Source organism: Grammomys surdaster, unplaced genomic scaffold (genome assembly GCF_004785775.1).
Source record: "Grammomys surdaster isolate TR1022 unplaced genomic scaffold, NIH_TR_1.0 126555, whole genome shotgun sequence".
NCBI lineage: Eukaryota > Metazoa > Chordata > Mammalia > Rodentia > Muridae > Grammomys > Grammomys surdaster.
This window is the reverse complement of record NW_021621347.1, coordinates 1-6,974: the sequence shown is the minus strand read 5'-3', so window position 1 is coordinate 6,974 and position 6,974 is coordinate 1. Positions and strand designations below refer to the sequence as shown.

Below are 6,974 nucleotides of genomic sequence, written 5' to 3'. Positions count from 1 at the left end.
ACACACAGATGTATATATAGAAAGAAAGCCCCTCCCATGAAACACAATAGGAAAATGTAACCCAATAGCCACAAAGTTAAAAATCTGGAAACTCCTTTAAAAAATTCTGACCTATGGGAAACAGGGAAACCCTGTGGAATCAGACTCTATGTCACAAGATGGGACCCTGGAAATAGAGTGAATCATTCCCAGTCAGAAGTTTCTAATTATACTAACTTTCCCTTTTGCCTCTATAGTTTCTGCTTCTATAGTTAGATGTTTTGTTAATTGAAGTATGTCAATCCAGGATATTTTCATTTTGCTTTATTTTTGTTTTTTTGAGACAGGGTTTCTCTATGTAGTTCCGGCTATCCTGTAACTCACTCTATAAACCAGGATGGCCTCTAACTCAGAGACTTGCCTGCCTCTACCTTCTGAATGCTGGGAAGTGTGAACTATCAATGCTTGGCCAGAATACGTTTTTTTGTGCTTAAATGCTCACTCTGAGAAAGTCTCAGGGCTGTATTGGGATCCGAAACACCCAGCATAGTTGCTAGACAGCTAATAAAGACTTTCTATTAGCTTAAACCCTTGTTCAAGAAGTTTTCTCTGGTGAATCCCACAACACCTCCACCTCTGAGAGTAAGTATATGGAAGAATGCAATTTCTTTTAAAGTTACTGTTTTTAAGTGCAACTTTTTTTTTGTAGGTTTTCAGCACAAAATCATAATTACATTCTGAACAAAAATGTACCAGTTAAAGGGGAAATATTTATTGAAAATTGAAGTTGATATTGCAGTATGTAGGTATCATTCTCCTTTTCCTCTACACATTTTTAAGTATCTGAAAACAGAGCCAGTCCTGTTGGCACATGCTTATAGTACCAGCACTTGGGAGGTGGAGCTCAAGGCCAGTCACAGTTACACAGTCAGTTTAAGGCTAGCAGGAGCTGTAAAGTGGAGTGACATCATCTGTCTCCTTTCTCTCACACACATACAGAGCAAACATGGAAGAAGAGAATTAAGGTATATCTACAAATGACACAGCACTTCTAATCTCAATGAGATCTTCTATGAAGAAGGTCATTTTAGTGATACTTTGGATTATGAAATACACGTAAAATTTTTATAGGGGTGCTATTTACCTTAGTACTACTTCTCTCATTACTATTTCTTCTTTTGTGTGTGTGTGTGTGTGTGTATGTGTGCCATAGCACACATGTAGAGGCCAGAGGACAACTTTCAGGAGTCAGTTTTCTGTTTCCATTATGTGCATTCCAGGGATTGAATTCAGGTTACCAGGTTTTTTGAGCCACCTCATTGGCCCCTCACTGTCATTCTCATGAGGCGAACATGATAACCACTGTGCTATGAAAATGGCTCTTCCCAATGGTCTTTTAGATTGATTCCTGTTGTTCTATGGGAGAATACTCTATCTGTCTCCATCACTGATCAGGCATTTCACTGAATGGACACACTATAACATACTAACACAATCCTACAGGAATGGAGATTTGCCTCAAGTGCAGCCTAAACGCTTGCTCGTTGGAGATGATGGCTGTTAGCACCCAAGTAGCCCTCTTAGTAGTCCTTTGTTTCCCCATTAATTTAAATTTAATGAGAAGTTAGAAAAAAGAAAAGCAAGGTCAAGAACAAGCTCAGTGGTAGAATGTACCAGCTCCATGTGAGGAGCCCTGAGTTTGATCCCCAATACCACAAACACAGAAAAGAAAGAAAAGAAGAGAGAACCAAAGCATAAGCTCCTGTAGGGAAGGATGACGTGAGGAAAGTACTATTGCTGAGCGTGGAGACAAGTTCAAACCCTAAAGGAATGTGTAGGACCGTGAAAGGTTCTGGTTCCTGGTTGAGCTAAGGTTGGAAACCTCAGTGATCCTGAGGGACAGCAGGCATTTTGCCACACTCCCGGACACAAGGCTCCTGACACAAGGCTGCAGTCCTCCAAAAATTTGTGGCCATCCCTCACCTAAGGGCAAAGCCCCAAGCCCATCCGGGGTAGAGGACATGACCTGTGGTCACATAGCCTCAAGACAGATCTCCATTTTAATGAAGTACTTAAAGGTCAGAAGGGCTTAGCCAATTAAGCTTTCCTTCCCAGACACTCCTCCTTGCAAAAGGTATTTAATCTCAGGCCCACCCTGAGAAAACGGGGTACTGTATAGTTTTACCCATCCACTTTCTGCCATGACAATAAATTCTTTAAAACCATGGACTGTCTCTTTTTATCAGGACCTGCCGTGGGGAGCTATGGAGAAGGCCTTTTGCCTACAAGCTGTCCTCTAATCTCCTGTACCAGGCCTCTCTGTGCTCCCAGCCATGGCCACCAAGCCAAGCCTGTAGCCCACCACAGACAAGACCAAGGACTCTCCCACCTTGGGATCAGCCAGAGCTCCCTCTTTTCCTCCTCGGGCCCAAACTAGATCCAGCTGGCCCCCACTCCATTCTCAGCTCTTCCCAACAGTGCCTGGATGCCCAAGAGCCTGAGAAACAGATGGCCCAGGCCTCCCTGGAGGCCCAGAGACCCCCCAAGCCAGCTTCAGGTGTCCTGGGACCTCAGACTGTGCTTCCCCACCCCCCAGAGAGGTGTTCCTGGGGCTGCTCTAAGGCTTCTGCACTGGCGTGGGGTAAGTGCAGTCAAAACTCCTGTGTCCTGCCTCCTCAAGCAGCCTGAGCCCTGTGGCTGAGTGGACGAGGGACCCCATTAACCTTACAGGAATGCAAACACTTGTTGGCTGTTGTTAACCTGGAATGGTGCCTCCTGTTTGTAACCCCAGTACTGATGAGGCTGAGGCAGAAGGATCACTATGGGTTCTGGAGAACAGAGTAAAACAAACAAAAAGTAAGAGAGGAAAAATCAGTTGCTTGGACAAAGAATGAAACTGGTAAAAGGCTTGATGAGATACATTAAAAAATAAAAACAGGCCAATTGGGTGAGCATGTTTTTTTTTTCTCTCCAGCACCAGGAAATGTTTAATCTTAAAAAACAAACAAGAAACAGCTTTCGAATCTGCTGTGTGGCCTTAACAGGAAGGACAGTGTACAACTTAAACTGTCCTAGTTCTTCCTGATTTTAGCATTCTCAGAAGGATCCCATCCTTGATAATGGCAGAAAGTGCAGAGACGTCTGAATGACTCATTCTTCCCTTTATACTCATTGCCCTCAAGCCTTTTTTTGTCTCTGCTCAATCCGAGCCATTCTCTTCATCCTTGCTATAGGATCCTGCAGCACTGACAACAATGTGCAGACCCTTCTCTTGGGAAAAGGCGACGGAGCCTGCGGTGATGACCTGCTGGCCCCTTGGCACTGGGCTTCAAGGTTAGCTTTTTCATGACCTTTACCAGTGTTTCTGGTTCTAGGACTTCTGAATGATAGGATGAGTCCTCTTCATCTTTCGTCTGAGAGGTTTCTGGGTCCTCAACTGGGTCGACTTTCTCTGATGGCTCCTCCATGGCAGTTGGGCAGAAGCCTCAAAAACCAGCTCCGAGCAAAATTACCTACATCCAAGTTTCAACTAGCAGAGGCGAAGTTGGGTGAGCATGTTAAAGCACACCTATAATCTCAGAACCTAGGAAGTGAAGTCAGGGCATAAAAAATTCAAAGTTATTTTGGGCTACATAGCAAATTTGAGGCCAGCTTAGCCTGTGTTAGACTTAGCATTAAAACAACAGGACAGAACATACACACACAGACACACACACAGACACACAGACACACACACACACACACACACACACACACACAATTTTAAAAGGAAAAGAAAGCCACAGCCAAAAGCAGGAAATGAAAGACCACAAAAAATTACCACAAAGCATGCAGATATTAAAATCAACAGGACACCATGAGGGAAGTGGGTGTTCACACAGTATCTACACAAAATACAGTTGATGCGTTTTTAAATATAGAGGGAAAACAATTCCTTTACAATGAAGTGAGCTGGACATGCACTCTCAACAAATAGTAAAAGTTACCAGCATCAGAGACAAGGCATAATTCTGGTGTCAGGCAGGCGGAAGGAGAGCATGCTACCCATGGAGAATACCCAATCTGCTCATGACAGGGCAGTTACACTAACATACTAGGAGGGGCTTCCCGCAAAACAGTCCCAATCGATCTGCACAAAAGTTCCTGTGCTGCAAGGTAAAATTGTTATGAGCAGCATTCTAGTTTAAAAGTTACTGAAGAGGCATGGCAGTCAGATGTATTGCAAATGTACGGCCTTGCATTGGAAATGAGAGCTATTACTGAGATGATGAGAAAAGGTTTCATGTGACCAGAAAGGAGGTAACTGGATGGTCTCAATGTTAAGTAGTCAGTGTGGTAAGTAAGTGCATTAAAGATTTGTAGGAAAACATTCTTTTTCTCGGGAGATAGGTGCTGCCACATTTAGAAATGATGTATCATAATGTCTTTGGGTACACAAATAACTCAGTAGAATGATTAAATGTGGACACACACAAAGCTGAGTGTAATAGAATTTAACTGTAGTCAGTAACTTGAAAAGAAGAGCATCATGGAGCCCAGAAGTTTGAGGTAAGATCCTTAAATCTAAAACAAACAAAAAATGGAATGAGATAAAATTAAAACAAAACCCAAGGGCTGGAAAGCGGACTCAGTAGTTAAGAGCATTTATTGCTCTCACAGAGGATCAGAATTCAGTTTCTGCCATTCACATCTGGTGGCTCACAATTGCCAGTAACTCCAGCTCTAGGGAGTTCGATTCAACATTTCTGGTCTCTGATACACCCGTGCACACACACGCATGAATACACACACCCTTAGGATTCTCTATCAAATATTTCCCCACTTAATTCTGACATATGACCCAGGAATACATATGTTCACTCTATACAAACTGCTGGAGAAACTTAGAAAGGAGGGCCAGTCCCCAGCTCAAGCTCTTAGATGGGAATTACCAGGGTACTGAAAGCTGGTGAGGGCAGTTTGAAAGAGACAAGCCCCAAGGCAATTGTACACTCATGACACAGAAGCAAAAACATCACAGAGACTGGAAGCAACCTGAATCTTACAAGATGCCCTAGGAAAAAAATTCCAACTGAATTTGGTTCATTCGAGGAATACAAACCTCCCTTAAGAAATCAAGTATTTATTTGTGCATATTTCCACACTGAAAACAAAACCACACTATTCATATTCAGGAAAAGTTAGGTAGGACAGTCAATATTTATTTAAGATATATTGCTTACAGTTTTTTTTTAAGAAGTCAAAATGTGGAGGTAAAATTTATTTACAGGCCGATGAGGCCTGTAAATAAATTTTAAAACACTTTAAACACTTTTAAAACACTTTAAAACACTTTAAAAACAGTGATATTTCTGTGTTGGGTGTTTTGTCTGGATGTATGTCTGTGCACTGCATGGGTGTCCTCAGAGGCCAGAAGAATCTCCTGGACCCGAGTTACAGAAAGCTGAGTCATCCTGCAGGTGCTGGGAATTGAACTCAGGTCCTCTACACAGTAGAATCATCTCTTAAGTCCCTGAGTTTTTTTCTTTTTTCTTTTTTTTTAAAGATAGATCTTATGTACCCAGGCTGCCTTGAACTCTCCCAATAACTGAAGATAAGTTTGAACTTCCAACGGATCCTCCTGCTTTTATTTCCTGAGTCCTGAGATTATAGGTGTGTATGAGTACAGTTTGTTTATGAAGTTTTGGGACTGCCTCCTCATCCCGTGTATGTGTTGCACGCATGATATATGTATGAGCAGTCCTATGGAGGCTAGAAGTTAGTTCTTCCTTGATCATTCTCCGCTTTACAATTTTTTAATAAAGAAGTTGAATTTGTACTAATTTTAAGTGTGTGTGTGTATGTGTATGTGCTGGGTATATGTGTCTAGGGATGGTATTGCACTTATACAATGTGTGTGTGTGTGTGTGTGTGTGTGTGTGTGTGTATGTGTGTGTGTGTGTGTGCTGGCAGAAACCAGAGGTGTCAGATTCCCTGAAGCTGGAGTTACAGGCAGTTGTGAGCTGCCTGATGTGGGTGCTGGAAACTGAACAACAGTGAACAACTGAACAACAGCAGTATATGCTCTTAACCATGGAACCATTTCTCCACCCCTTCCATGCTATTTTTTTCAATACTTGGTCTCTCACTAAACCTGGAGCTTGCCAATTAAGTTAGGCTAGATAGTCAGAAAGCCCCCGGAATACATCTGTATTCAGGGGCCTTCACCCCAGCACGGGGGTTACATGTATTTGTTGCCAGTTTCTGGCTTTTACAATGGTGCTAGGTATCCAAACATAGCTCCTCGTGCAAGCACAGTACACATTTTACCCATTGAGACTTCAGCCCAGTCCACTTTGCATGATTTGAAAAATAGGTTTTCTGACTGGGATATAGTTCAATCAGGACAGTACTTACATAGCATTTGAGAAACAATGAATTCCAGTTCCTGCATTCAGTGAACTAGGCATGGTGTCTCACATAGGAAAGATCAGCACTTAGTATGGTTAGAAACACATTGTCACCCTTAGCTACATGGTAAGATCAAGAGCAGCCTGCAATATATGAGATACTGAATAAACAAGCAAGCAAGCAAGCAAGCAAGCAATCAAAAGAGATGGTTTAGTAGTTGGGGGTACACACTGCTCTTGTAGAGAATCTGAATTCTTAGTCCCAGCAATCATACCTGGCAGCAAACAACCACATGTAATTCCAAAGCTCCAGGGGATATAAAGGCCCTAGAACCCTAATGTACTCGAAATCACATGCACATATCAACCTTATATAATTTACAAATAAAGAAAAAAATACTTCATTTTACATCCCACTACCCATAAAATCATGATTCTCCTGTTTCAGACTCCTAAGTACTGATTATAAGCCTGCACTATTAACTCCAGACAAGTCTCCAAATTTATACAGTTCATACACTTAAAGAAATACAAGAACATCGCCTTGTGAGGATTGCATCTATCACAGCTTAGGTCTCACCTCATGCTGGCAGTCACTGAGTCAGA

At 42.3% G+C, this 6,974-nt stretch overlaps 1 pseudogene; it reads right to left on the bottom strand.

Annotated features, from left to right (window-relative positions):
* Positions 1 to 3,050: 3,050 nt before the first annotated feature.
* On the bottom strand, positions 3,051 to 3,446 carry LOC114615098 (annotated as a pseudogene).
* Positions 3,447 to 6,974: the final 3,528 nt, after the last annotated feature.